This window comes from Arachis hypogaea, chromosome 18, assembly GCF_003086295.3.
Source record: "Arachis hypogaea cultivar Tifrunner chromosome 18, arahy.Tifrunner.gnm2.J5K5, whole genome shotgun sequence".
Lineage (NCBI taxonomy): Eukaryota > Viridiplantae > Streptophyta > Magnoliopsida > Fabales > Fabaceae > Arachis > Arachis hypogaea.
Genome location: NC_092053.1, coordinates 104076471 through 104091125, shown reverse-complemented (window position 1 = coordinate 104091125; position 14655 = coordinate 104076471). Strand labels below are relative to the sequence as shown.

Here is a 14655-nt window from a genome sequence, read left to right as displayed (position 1 = left end):
AGCAGGAAAGCAAAGGTTCAGAGGAACGAAAAGCATCTCCATTCGCTTATCTGAAATTCCTACCAATGAATTACATAAGTATCTCTATCCCTATTTTATTATATAATATTCGAAAACATCTTCATCACTTTATATCTGCCTAACTGAGATTTACAAGGTGACCATAGCTTGCTTCACGCCAACAATCTCCGTGGGATTCGACCCTTACTCACGTAAGGTATTACTTGGACGACCCAGTGCACTTGCTGGTTAGTTGTATCGAAGTTGTGACAATTATGAATTAAGATCAGAGCACCAAGCTTTGGAGCCATTATCAGGATTTGTTTGAGCCTGGAGATCACAATTTCGTGCACCAAGTTTTTGGCACCGTTGCCGGGGATTGTTTGAGTTTGGACAACTGACGGTTCATCTTGTTGCTCAGATTAGGTAATTTTCTTTTTTTTTTTCTTTTCAAAAATTTTTCGAAAAACTCTTTCAAAAATTTTCTCCTTTGTTTTCGAAAAAAAGTTTTCGAAAAAAAAAAAATTTACTAAAAATAATGTTTTCAAAAATAAATTATTCTATGGCTTCAAAATTTTTAAGAATGAATTCTAGTGTTTCATGAAGCATGCTGAAGCCTATCTGGCTGTAAAGCCATACCCAAACTGCTTTGGGATTGGCTAATCACTTCAGTGGAGTCATGCCCAATCCTTTTTGATAGGGTATGTTAGGCTTGTCATGTCTGAATTACACTCATATTTTTATTAAAGCTTGGCTGGCCATTAAGCCATGCCTGACCCTTTGATTGGAGCTTTAAGACTAACATGGCAAGATTCCTGGAATTCATATTAAAAATTTTTGAAATCCTTATTCTTACTTCTCACAATAATTTTCGAAAAAAAATTAAAAGAAAATCCAAAAAAAATTAGAAAATCATAAAAATCAAAAATATTTTGTGTTTCTTGTTTGAGTCTTGAGTCATATCATAAGTTTGGTGTCAATTGCATATGCATCTTGCATTTTTTCGAAAATATCATGCATTCATAGTGTTCTTCATGATCTTCAAGTTGTTCTTGGTAAGTCTTCTTGTTTGATCTCGATGAATTTTTGTTTTGTGTCTTTTCATGTTTATCATATGCATTCTTGAATTCTTAGTGTCTAAGCATTAAAGAATTCTAAGTTTGGTGTCTTGCATGTTTTCTTTGCATTAAAAATTTTTCAAAAATATGTTCTTGATGTTCATCTTGACATTCAAAGTGTTCTTGGTGTTCATCTTGACATTCATAGCATTCTTGCATGCATCACATGTTTTGATCTAAAAATTTCATGCATTGCATCTTTTTAGTGTTTTTCTCTCTCATCATAAAAAATTCAAAAATAAAAAAAAATATCTTTCCCTTTTTCTCCCATCAAATTCGAAAATTTGAGTTGACTTTTTCAAAAATTTTTAAAATCAAGTTGTTTCTTATGAGTCAAATCAAATTTTCAATTTGAAAATCTTATCTTTTTCAAGATCTTTTTCAAAAATCAAATCTTTTTCAAAATTCTTAGTTATTTTCGAAAATTCCAAAAATATTTTTCAAAAATCTTTTTCTTATTTTTATATCAAATTTTCGAAAATAACATAAACAATTAATGTTTTGATTCAAAAATTTGAAGTTTGTTACGTGCTTGTTAAGAAAGATTCAAACTTTAAGTTCTAGAATCATATCTTGTGATTTCTTATGAATCAAGTCATTAATTGTGATTTTAAAAATCAAATCTTTTTCAAAAACTAATTCCTATCATATCTTTTCAAAAATATCTCCTTATCTTATCTTTTTCAAAAATATCTTTTCAAAATATCTTTTCTAACTTCCTAACTTCTTATCTTTTCAAAATTTGTTTCAACTAACTAACTAACTTTTTGTTTGTTTCTTAACTTTTTCAAAACTACCTAACTAACTCTCTCTCTCTAATTTTCGAAAATATCTCCCCCTTTTCAAAAATTTCTTTTTTATTAACTAATTAATCTTATTTTTATTTTTAAATTTTAAAATTTTTCGAAAAAAATACTAACAATTTTCAAAAACCATTTTCGAAAATCACTAACTCTTTTTCAAAATAATTTTCGAAAATTATCCCTCCCCCATCTTATTCTATTTAATTCATTCATATCCTAACATCTCTTCCTCACATCATCACCAAATTCGAACCCCCCTCCTCTATCTGTGTTCGAATTTCTTCTTCTTCTTTTCTACTAACAATAAGGAACCTCTTTACTGTGACATAGAGGATTCCTCTTCTTTTCTTTTTCTCTCCTCTTTCTTATGAGCAGGGACAGAGAAAAAGGCATTCTTGTTGAAGCTGATCCAGAACCTGAAAGGACTCTGAAGAGAAAATTAAGAGAAGCTAAATTACAACAATCCAGAGACAACTTGATTGAAAATTTCGAACAAGTAAAGGAGATGGCAGCCGAACCCAACAACAATGCAAGGAGAATGCTTGGTGACTTTACTGCACCTAATTCCAATTTACATGGAAGAAGCATCTCCATTCCTGCCATTGGAGCAAACAACTTTGAGCTGAAATCTCAATTAGTTTCTCTGATGCAGCAGAACTGCAAGTTTCATGGACTTCCATCTGAAGATCCTTTTCAGTTCTTAACTGAATTCTTGCAGATATGTGATACTGTTAAGACTAATGGAGTAGATCCTGAAGTCTACAGGCTCATGCTTTTCCCTTTTGCTGTAAGAGACAGAGCTAGATTATGGTTGGATTCTCAACCTAAAGACAGCCTGAACTCTTGGGATAAGCTGGTCATGGCTTTCTTAGCCAAGTACTTTCCTCCTCAAAAGCTGAGCAAGCTTAGAGCTGATGTTCAAACCTTCAGACAGAAAGAAGGTGAATCCCTCTATGAAGCTTGGGAAAGATACAAACAGTTGACCAAAAAGTGTCCTTCTGACATGCTTTCAGAATGGACCATCCTGGATATATTCTATGATGGTCTGTCTGAGTTATCTAAGATGTCATTGGATACCTCTGCAGGTGGATCCATTCACCTAAAGAAAATGCCTGCAGAAGCTCAAGAACTCATTGACATGGTTGCTAATAACCAGTTCATGTACACTTCTGAAAGGAATCCTGTGAGTAATGGGACGCCTATGAAGAAGGGAGTTCTTGAAGTCGATACTCTGAATGCCATATTGGCTCAGAATAAAATATTGACTCAGCAAGTCAATATGATTTCTCAGAGTCTGCATGGAATGCAAGCTGCATCCAACAGTACTCAAGAGGCTTCTCATGAAGAAGAAGCTTATGATCCTGAGAACCCTGCAATAGCAGAGGTAAATTACTTAGGTGAACCTTATGGAAACACCTATAACTCAACATGGAGAAATCATCCAAATTTCTCATGGAAGGATCAAAAGCCCCAGCAAGGCTTTAATAATGGTGGAAGAAACAGGTTTAGCAATAGCAAGCCTTTTCCATCATCAACTCAGCAACAGACAGAGAACTCTGAATAAAATGCTTCTAATTTAGCAAATCTAGTCTCTGATCTATCTAAGGCCACTGTAAGTTTCATGAATGAAACAAGGTATTCCATTAGAAATCTGGAAGCACAAGTGGGCCAGCTGAGTAAAAGGATCACTGAAATCCCTCCTAGTACTCTCCCAAGCAATACAGAAGAGAATCCAAAAGGAGAGTGCAAGGCCATTGACATAAGCACCATGGCCGAACCCAAAGAAGGAGTGGAGGACATGAATCCCAAGGAGGAAGGCCTCCTGGGACGTCCAGTGATCAATAAGGAGCTTCCTTCTGAGGAACCAAAGGACTCTGAGGCTCATCTGGAGACCATAGAGATTCCATTGAACCTCCTTATGCCCTTCATGAGCTCTGATGAGTATTCCTCTTCTGAAGAGAATGAGGATGTTACTGAAGAGCAAACTGCCAAGTTTCTTGGTGCAATCATGAAGCTGAATGCCAAATTATTTGGCATTGATACTTGGGAAGTTGAACCTCCCTTGTTCATCAATGAACTAAGTGATCTGGATCAACTGATATTGCCTCAGAAGAGACAGGATCCTGGAAAGTTCATAATACCCTGTACCATAGGCACCATGATCTTTAAAGCTCTGTGTGACCTTGGTTCAGGAATAAACCTCATGCCCCTCTCTGTAATAGAGAAACTGGGAATCTATGGGGTGCAAGCTACTAAAATCTCATTAGAGATGGCAGACAGTTCAAGAAAACAGGCTTATGGACAAGTAGAGGACGTGTTAGTAAAGGTTGAAGGCCTTTACATCCCTGCTGATTTCATAGTCCTGGATACTGGAAAGAAAGAGGATGAATCCATCATCCTAGGAAGACCTTTCCTGGCCACAGCAAGAGCTGTGATTGATGTTGACAGAGGTGAAATATTCCTTCAATGGAATGAGAACTCCCTTGTGTTTAAAACTCAAGGATCTCCCTCTGCAACCATGGAGAGGAAGCAGAAAAAGCTTCTCTCCAAGCAGAGTCAACCAGAGCCCCCACAGTCAAACTCTATGTTTGGTGTTGGGAGGCCACAACCAAACTCTAAGTTTGGTGTTGAACTCCCATATCCAAACTCTAAGTTTGGTGTTGGAGAGTCTCAACAAAGCTCTGCACATCTGTGAGGCTCCATGAGAGCCCACTGTCAAGCTATTGACATTAAAGAAGCGCTTGTTGGGAGGCAACCCAATGTTTATCTAATTCTTATTTTTATTGTTTTTCATGTTTTCTTAGGTTCATGATCATGTGGAGTCACAAAATAAACAAAAAAAAATCAAAAACGGAATCAAAAACAGCAGAAGAAAAATCACACCCTGGAGGAGCATCTGTCTGGCGTTCAAACGCCAGAACAGAGCATAGTTCTGGCGCTGAACGCCCAGAATGGGAGCATCCTGGCGCTGAACGCCCAGAACAAGCATGGTTCTGGCGTTCAACACCAGAAATGGCAGCAAAGGGGCGTTGAACGCCCAAAATGGGCACCAACCTGGCGCTGAATGCCCAGAGTTGTGTGCAAGGGCATTTTGCATGCCTAAATTGGTGCAGGGATGTAAATGCCTTGACACCCCAAGATCTGTGAACCCCACAGGATCCCCACCTACCTTCACTCACTCTCTTCTCTCTTCTCAATCATCCTCTATTCCCAATAAACACTCATCCCTTCTGTCTTCCATTTACCACTCACACCCATACACCCACTTACCTTCAAAAATTCAACATCTCTTCCCCACCCAATCCCACCCATATGGCCGAATACACACAGCCATCCATCTCCTCCATATCCTCTTCTTCTTCTATTCTTTCTTCTTTTGCTCGAGGGCGAGCAACATTCTAAGTTTGGTGTGGTAAAAGCATAGCTTTTTTGTTTTTTCCATAACCATTGATGGCACCTAAGGCCAGAGAAACCTCTAGAAAGAGGAAAGGGAAGACAAAAGCTTCCATCAAGGGTCTATAGCTCAGTGGTAGAACATTTGACTGCAAATCAAGAGATCCCTGAGATACCTCAGGGGATACATTTTCTTCCACACAATTATTGGAAGCAACTAAGGGTGGAACATCAAGAGCACTCCATCATCCTTCATGAAATCAGAGAAGATCTAAAAGCAATGAAGGAGGAGCAACAAAGACAAGGAAGAGACATAGAAGAGCTCAAGGACATCATTAGTTCCTCAAGAAGGAAACGCCACCATTACTAAGGTGGATTCATTCCTTGTTCTTATTTCTTCTGTTTTTCGTTTTCTATGTTATGAGCTTATCTGTGTTTGTGTCTTCATTACATGATCATTAGTAGTTAGTAACTATGTCTTAAAGTTATAAATGTCCTATGAATCCATCACCTCTCTTAAATGAAAAATGTTTTAATTCAAAAGAACAAGAAGTACATGAGTTTCGAATTTATCCTTGAACTTAGTTTAATTATATTGATGTGGTGACAATGCTTCTTGTTTTCTGAATGTATGCTTGAACAGTGCATATGTCTTTTGAAGTTGTTGTTTAAGAATGTTAAATATGTTGGCTCTTGAAAGAATGATGCCTAGGAGACATGTTATTTGATAATCTGAAAAATCAAAAAAATGATTCTTGAAGCAAGAAAAAGCAGCAAAGAACAAAGCTTGCAGAAAAAAAAAATAGGCGAAAAAAAAATATAGAAAGAAAAAGAAAAAGCAAGCAGAAAAAGCCAAAGCTCTTAAAACCAAGAGGCAAGAGCAAAAAGCCAATAACCCTTAAAACCAAAAGGCAAGGGAAATAAAAAGGATCCCAAGGCTTTGAGCATCAGTGGATAGGAGGGCCTAAAGGAATAAAATCCTGGTCTAAGCGGCTAAACCAAGCTGTCCCTAACCATGTGCTTGTGGCGTGTAGGTGTCAAGTGAAAACTTGAGACTGAGCAGTTAAAGTCAAGGTCCAAAGCAAAAAGAAGAGTGTGCTTAAGAACCCTGGACACCTCTAATTGGGGACTTTAGCAAAGCTGAGTCACAATCTGAAATGGTTCACCCAATTATGTGTCTGTGGCATTTATGTATCCGGTGGTAATACTGGAAAACAAAGTGCTTAGGGCCACGGCCAAGACTCATAAAAAAGCTGTGTTCAAGAATCATCATACTGAACTAAGAGTGTCAATAACACTATTCAAAATCTGAAGTTCCTATAGATGCCAATCATTCTGAACCTCAATGGATAAAGTGAGATGCCAAAACTATTCAAGAGGCAAAAAGCTATAAGTCCCGCTCATATGATTGAAGCTCTATCTCATTGATAGTTTGGAATTTATAGTATATTCTATTATTTTTATCCTATTTTGATTTTCAGTTGCTTGGGGACAAGCAACAATTTAAGTTTGGTGTTGTGATGAGCGGATAATTTATACGCTTTTTGACATTGTTTTTAGTATGTTTTTAGTAGGATCTAGTTACTTTTAGGGATGTTTTTAATAGATTTTGTGTTAAATTCACATTTCTGGACTTTACTATGAGTTTGTGTATTTTTCTGTGATTTCAGGTATTTTCTGGCTGAAATTGAGGGACTTGAACAGAAATCAGATTCAGAGGTTGAAAAAGGACTGCTGATGCTGTTGGATTCTGACCTCCCTGCACTCAAAGTGGATTTTCTGGAGCTACAGAACTCGAAATGGCGCGCTTCGAATTGCGTTGGAAAGTAGACATCCAGGGCTTTCCAGCAATATATAATAGTCCATATTTTGGCCAAGAATAGACGACGTAAACTGGCGTTCAACGCCAGCTTTCTACCCAAATCTGGCGTCCAGCGCCAGAAAAGGATCCAAAACCAGAGTTGAACGCCCAAACTGGCACAAAAACTGGCGTTCAACTTCACAAATGGCCTCTGCACGTGCAACACTTAAGCTCAGCCCAAACACACACCAAGTCGGCCCCGGAAGTGGATTTATACATCAAATACTTACTCATGTAAACCCTAGTAGCTAGTTTATTATAAATAGGACCTCTTACTATTGTATTAGGCATCTTTGGATTACCTTATGATCCTTTGATCACGTTTTAGGGGGCTGGCCATCTCGGCCATGCCTGGACCTTCACTTATGTATTTTCATACGGTAGAGTTTCTACACTCCATAGATTAAGGTGTGGAGCTCTGCTGTTCCTCAAAGATTAATGCAAAGTACTACTGTTTTCTATTCAATTCCTCTTATTTCTCTTCTAAGATATCCATTTGCACTCAAGAACATGATGAAGGTGATGATTATGTGTGACGCTCATCACCATTCTCCCCTATGAACACGTGCCTGACAAACACTTCCGTTCTACATGAAATAAGCTAGAATGAGTATCTCTTAGATCTCCTAACCAGAATCTTCGTGGCGTAAGCTAGAATGATGGCGGCATTCAAGAGAATCCGGAAGGTCTAAACCTTGTCTGTGGTATTCTGAGTAGGATTCAATGATTGAATGACTGTGACGAGCTTCAAACTCGCGATTGTTGGGCGTTAGTGACAGACGCAAAAGGAGGGTGAATCCTATTCCAGCATGATCGAGAACCGACAGATGAATAGCCGTGCCGTGACAGGGTGCGTGAGCATATTATTCACTGAGAGGAGGGGATGTAGCCACTGGCAACGGTGATGCCCTTGCATAAAGCCAGCCATGGAAAGGAATGAGACTGATTGGATGAAGATAGCAGGAAAGCAAAGGTTCAGAGGAACGAAAAGCATCTCCATTCGCTTATCTGAAATTCCTACCAATGAATTACATAAGTATCTCTATCCCTATTTTATTATATAATATTCGAAAACATCTTCATCACTTTATATCTGCCTAACTGAGATTTACAAGGTGACCATAGCTTGCTTCATACCAACAATCTCCGTGGGATTCGACCCTTACTCACGTAAGGTATTACTTGGACGACCCAGTGCACTTGCTGGTTAGTTGTATCGAAGTTGTGACAATTATGAATTAAGATCAGAGCACCAAGCTTTGGAGCCATTATCAGGATTTGTTTGAGCCTGGAGATCACAATTTCGTGCACCAGCCGCACAATTCCAGCCTAACTTTCTAGACGTTGGATGTTTACGCCGATCTCCAGGTCACGTGGCTGCGTGGATGACGCGGTCGCGTGGATAGTGTTTTCGCCATATGACGCGATCGCATGGGGCATGCGGTCGCGTCGTGCATCCCTTTTTTTTTTAATTGAATGCAGGATGCAATGCTTAATGTGAATGCTATGCAGGATTCCAGGTTTAATAAAATAAAAATAAAATTCAAAAACAAACAAAACGAAATAAAATTAAAATTGCAAAAGGAACGATCATACCATGGTGGGTTGTCTCCCACCTAGCACTTTTAGTTAAAGTCCTTAAGTTGGACATTGGAAGGGCTTCCTGTTATGGTGGCTTGTGTTTAAATTCATCCAGAAATCTCCACCAGTGCTTGGAATGCCAATAGCCTCCGGGGTCCCAAACTAGGCATGTAAAGCTTCTGAGCAGCTTCAAACAGATTTTCAGGATCCCAAGCTTTGCTATTAAATCCGCCTCCGTCTTGATCTATATGTTTCCATCCGGGCGGTTTAAAAAGTGGAATCTCACCATGGTGACCAAACGTTCTCTGTGATCCATGCAATTGAGCATGATACCAATCCGTGTACTTCGAGGTGAAGCGTGGAACCTTATTGAACCTTGTGCACCAACTCTGAGTACGAGCCATTTCCCTCTTACTCTTAAAGCTGCAAAGAGCTCTACGCTGGCCATCTGTTTCAAGCAAACCATATTCAAGTGAATAAGTAAAGTTATATGTTAAGGATTGTACCCACTTGAAGCTTGTATTAGGTGGTAATGGCCTTGGGATAGGTGTTTCCGGTGGTTCTGTAAGTTCTACTCCCTTGTGCTCTTCCGTGAATTCCTCCACTTCCTTGCAAGGTTCTACAATTGTATCTGTGTCCTGGTCAAAGTCTTCTATGTCTTCCTCATCACTTGAGTCATAGATTGGAGGTTGAAAGAAATCTACCTCTGCATCATCTTCGTATTCATCTGGGGAAGATTCTTCGATCTCAGAGAATTCACTTGCGGATGCAAGTTCATTACTAGGAGAGCTAGACTTGTGACTATCACTATCAAGGGAAATTGCTTCTTGGATTATTCCGTCGGATTCTTCATAAACGACTTGCCTTGGGGGTTGTGTACTATCCTCCTTAGCATCAACTGTAGCGTCCTTGACGGAGTTCTCCTCAGTTCTGGATTCCCATGGAGGTTCAGCATCTCCTAGATCTTCAACCAACTCTTCTTCTTGAACAATGACAGCTTCTTCTACCTATTCTAGTACGACTTCATTCTCTGTCTTGTCTACTGGAGTTTCTGGTATCTCCTTCATGCTACGCTCTTCGTTAGACTGTTCACATGGGGCTGTGGTTGATCCTTGTGTATTTGAGTGCCTAGAAACCCATTGAATTATTGTTTACTCCAGTTGTCGAATGGTTGTTTGAAGTTTATTTACTGTTTCCTTTAGGCGAACCTCTGCTTCTCGGGTTGCCGGACTTGGGCATGATACATAGGAAAGTGGCGGTGATTGGGAGTGATTGGATTGGTACTGGGGTAAGGAAGGATCATATGGTGGCGAATGGTGAAGAGAAGCTTGTGAGTGTGGTGGTTCGAGGTTATGTTGAAAGGATGGTTTATATGCAGGGGGTGGGGCTTGTTGGTAGTTACAAGGTTGTCCACCATATCTTTCAGCTGGGTATGCACGGTAGAATGGTCTTTGTCCAGGATATCTCGGAGGGTGTTGCTGCCTAAAGGATTGATTACATCCTCTTGGCTCCATCCATCCTTGATTGGTCTGACCTTGATGCATATTCCTACTGTAACTTCTATTTCCTTCAACAAAGTTAGAACCAAACTCAAAGCGAGAGGGGTGAGAGTTCATGGTAGCAAATAAAGATAAAAAGGAAAAAAAAACAAAAATAAATAAACAAGCAAAAGAAAAATATTTACAATAACCAATAATAAGGCACACGTTAGCAGTTCCCCGGCAACGGCGCCATTTTGATGAGAGAACTTTTGCGTGGTCTAGAAATTTGCGGATAAATCCTCGTTGCAAGTATAGTTTCTAAACCTTCAAAAGTCCTTTCATACAAACGTTTTGGTTGTCACAAGTAACAAACCCCTTTTAAAATTGATAACCGAGTATTTAAACCTCGGGTCGTCTTCTCAAGGAACTACAAGGAAGTATGTTCTTATTATTGGCTATAAAGGTTGTAATAGGGGTTTAGAAGGTGAGAAGCAAGTGATTTGAATGACAAGTAAAGTAAATGGCAATTAAAATAAATAAATACTGTAAAGCAACTTTTGGCAAGGTAAGAGAAATTAGAAGTCCAACTTAGTTATCTCTCTCAACAATAATGAAAGTTGAATCTAAATTCCACTTAGTTAACCCTTACTAAAGCAAAGGAAAGTCAAGGGACTAATTAGTTTGACCTTCGAATCCTATTTATTTCCTAAGAAAAATTTGGGATTATTGAAGTTCAGTTTAATTAGCAAGATAACGATTATCAATTATGCTGAGGTTGATAACTGTTGAGTTACTGATTTCTTAACCAGGACCAAAAGGGGAAAAAGTAAATTGCTGGAATAAAATATCTTCATATCGAAAACAATGATAACTTAATTTAAAGAGAACAATAATGAACTGAAATACCTCAAATAATCATTAACTCAAATAATAATCTGTAACATGGAATAATTCATAAGCCAATTGGGCAACATCTGCAGATACGAATAAAAGCATTAAGGTGAAAGTAGCATAGAAACATGAATTAAAGTAAATATTAAACCTGGATCGAGAGTCACTCTTAAAAACTAAGAGAAGTCCTAAATCCTAATCCTAAGAGAGAGAAGAGAGAATCTCCCTCTCAAAACTAAATCTAAATCATGGAAAGTAATAAAAATGCGAGCTCTCCTTTTTGAATGGATGCATTCCCTGACTTTATAGCCTCTATTCTGTGTGTTCTGCACCTGGATCTGGGCTAAGAGGGCTTCAGAAATCGCTGGGGGAGTATTCTATAAATTCTGATACGTGGCGTCTGTCACGCGTCCGCGTGGGTCACGCGGTCGCGTCATCTGGAGTTTTCCTTGTGGCGCGGTCCCGTCGGTCACGCGTCCGCATCGTATGCGCTATTCTCAAGTCGCGCGGCCGCGTCAGTCATGTGGCCGCATCGCTGCTTCTTCGCGTCTGGCACGCGATCGCGTGGATGCCAGTTTCTTCAAAACTCCGTTTCGCACTTTCCTTCCATTTTTGTACGTTTCCTTTTCCATCCTTTAAGTCATTCTGCCTTAGAAAATCTGAAACTACTCAACACACTAATCACGGCATCGAATGGAAGTAAAGGTAATTAAAATAATTAATTTTAAAGCTTAGGAAACATGTTTTTCACATACATCACATAATAAGGAAGGGAAAGTAAAACCATGCAATTAATATGAATAAGTGGGTGAAGGATTGAATAAATCACTCAAACTAAGCACAAAATAACTCATGAAATATGGGTTTATCAAAGAGCTAATATCTCTTCGTCAAAGAGCTAATAACTCATGAAATATGGGTTTATGGAGAGCTTCATCCATTGGAGGAGGTGGTGGAAGAGTGGGCTCATTGCTTGAGAGAAAGGGTTCATAATTGGAAGGTGGTTCATCTTGGTAAGGATATGGAGGTATTTGGTGGTAGGGGGTTTGTGAGTAGGGTGGTTCAAAACTATCTTAAGGAGGTGATTCATAGGCATATGGTGATTGCGGTTGACAACCACAATGAGCGTCACCACATCCATTAGGTTGGTATGCATTAGGAGTTGGATTATACCTATAAGAAACCAGCGAAGGTTGTTGCCAAGAAGGTTGTCCATAAGCTTGGGTCTCCACCCACCATTGATTGTTCCATCCTTGATGCATGTTGTCATTGTAGTTCCCATTTTCAACAACATAGTTTGAACTAAACTCATAGCCAAAGGGGTGAGAATTCATATTAGAGAAACAAAAACAAAAGCACAAAAACAAAGAGATAAAATCTAACTACTAACTCAAACAAGCAAACCAACAAAAGAGCAAACTATTCACAATATTAACATATGCACAATAACCAATAACAAGCACACATTGCAATTTCCTGGCAACGGCACCAAAAACTTGAAAGAGTATTACCGTCGGTTAGGAATTTCTTCTCGGTTAAAGAGAAATAACTTTGTTGCAAGTATAGTTCCAAACCGACAAGTAATGCTCAATCAAAGTTTAATTTGTTTGTCACAAGTTCAAACTAATAAAAATACCAAGAATGTTAGATCTCGGGTCGTCTCTCAAAGGAATTGCAGTGAGATATGCACATTATTGGTTATGGTATCCAAGGGGGTTTGCAAATAAGGGGATAAGAAATTAAATGACAAGAAAATAAAGCCAACAACTAAATATAACAACTAATAAAGAGATACATTCATGGCAAGGATTGAGAATATAGGCTTTCTATCCTAGTTATCAATTATCATACAATCATTAATAAGAGCTAATCCTACTTAGTCATCTCCAACATTGGAAGAAAGTACAATGTTATCTTCACATGAGAGAAAGTCAAATAAGACTAGTTAATCTTAAGCCAAAAGTCCTAATCAACTCACTAATTGAATTAGCAAGAGGTTAGAGTCAATGAAAATAATATTAACTAACAACTCTAGATCACCAATCTAAATTGGGTATAATGACTCAAGAGCACCTAATTTCTCCTTCCAAGCCAAGAATGCTCAAAAACTACTCTAACATCCAACCAAGCATTTTGTCAAACACTTGGTGGGCATAAAAGGAAAGCATAGTAAATTACAAAAAATAGTAAATTCTACAACTACCCAATGCAAGAAATTAACACTAACAACTCATTCAAATAACAATAAACAAATAAACATCAAATAATAACAAGAGTGCTCATAAACATAAAAGTGACATAAAAGGGAAATTAACAAGGGAACTAAGAAGAACAAAGATGTAAGAACAAGAAATTATAAAGAAAACTAAATGAAAACAAGAAGTAAACCTTAAATCTAAGAGAATTTGACCTAATTCTACCCTAATTTTAGAGAGAAGATGCAGCTTCTCTCTCTAGAAAGTACCTAAAGCATCGTCCTAACCTAATCTAATTGCTCCCCCTTTGACCCATATTGAGTTCTGCATCAAATAGCCTCAGAAATGAGATGGATTTGGGCCTGGAAAGTTCAGAAATCGCCCCCAGCATTTTTACTTTAATGAGATCACGTGATTAGTGTCACGTGTGTGCATGGACGACGCGTGCGCGTCGCTGGAAAATTTCCCCCTCACGCGTACGCGTGGGTGATGCATGCGCGTGGCCTTGCAGATGTCCTTCTCTTGATTCCTCCAAATTCTCATTTCTTCATGAATTCTCCACTTTGCATGCTTTTCTATTCACTTCTTCCATCCAATACTTGCCTTATGAACCTAAAATCCCTTAACAAACATATCAAGGCATCAAATGGAATTAAAGTGATTTAAATTTAGCTATTTTAAGGGCTAAAAAGCATGTTTTCACACTTAAGTACACATTTAGGAAGAATTACAAAACCATACTATTTCATTGAATAAATGTGAGATAAGTTGATAAAATCTCTTAAATTAAGCATAAGATAAACCACAAAATTGGGGTTTATCAAGACTCACCCTCTCTCTGCCTGAAAGTCTGAATGCCCGTCTTCATCTTAGCCAGCCTTTGAGGTATAAAGAACTTGCTCAAAAACTTGTTAACCACCTTATCCCAAGTGTCTAGGCTCTCCTTGGGCTAAGTGTCAAGCCACTATTTAGCTCGGTCCGGTACAGCAAATGGTCAGAGAAGTAGCTTGTAGACATTAGGATGGACTCCATTAGTCTTTACAGTGTCACAGATCTGTAGGAAATTAGATATGGACAAGTTTGGGTGTTCCTGTGGGAGTCCATGAAATTGGCAATTTTTCTGCACTAGAGAGATCAACTGAGGCTTTAGCTCAAAGTTGTTAGCAACAATAGGGGGTATGATACTGTTATTCCTATAGAAATCAGGGGTAGGAGTAGTATAGGAGCCAAGTGTTCTCCTCGGTTGTTCAAGCATATTGGGAGGATTAACAACATTGGCATTGACCGCATTGTTGTTGTTGTTGAGCTCTATAGTGGACTCTTCAACTTCCT

The 14655-nt window shown here is 38.5% G+C and overlaps 1 non-coding gene across 1 annotated transcript; it reads right to left on the bottom strand.

The window, feature by feature from the left end:
* Window positions 1-2822: 2822 nt before the first annotated feature.
* Window positions 2823-2930, bottom strand: LOC112773696 (small nucleolar RNA R71). Its single transcript, XR_003188233.1, has one exon. It is a non-coding gene; the product is annotated as a small nucleolar RNA R71 (small nucleolar RNA).
* Between the last annotated feature and the right edge of the window lie 11725 nt (window positions 2931-14655).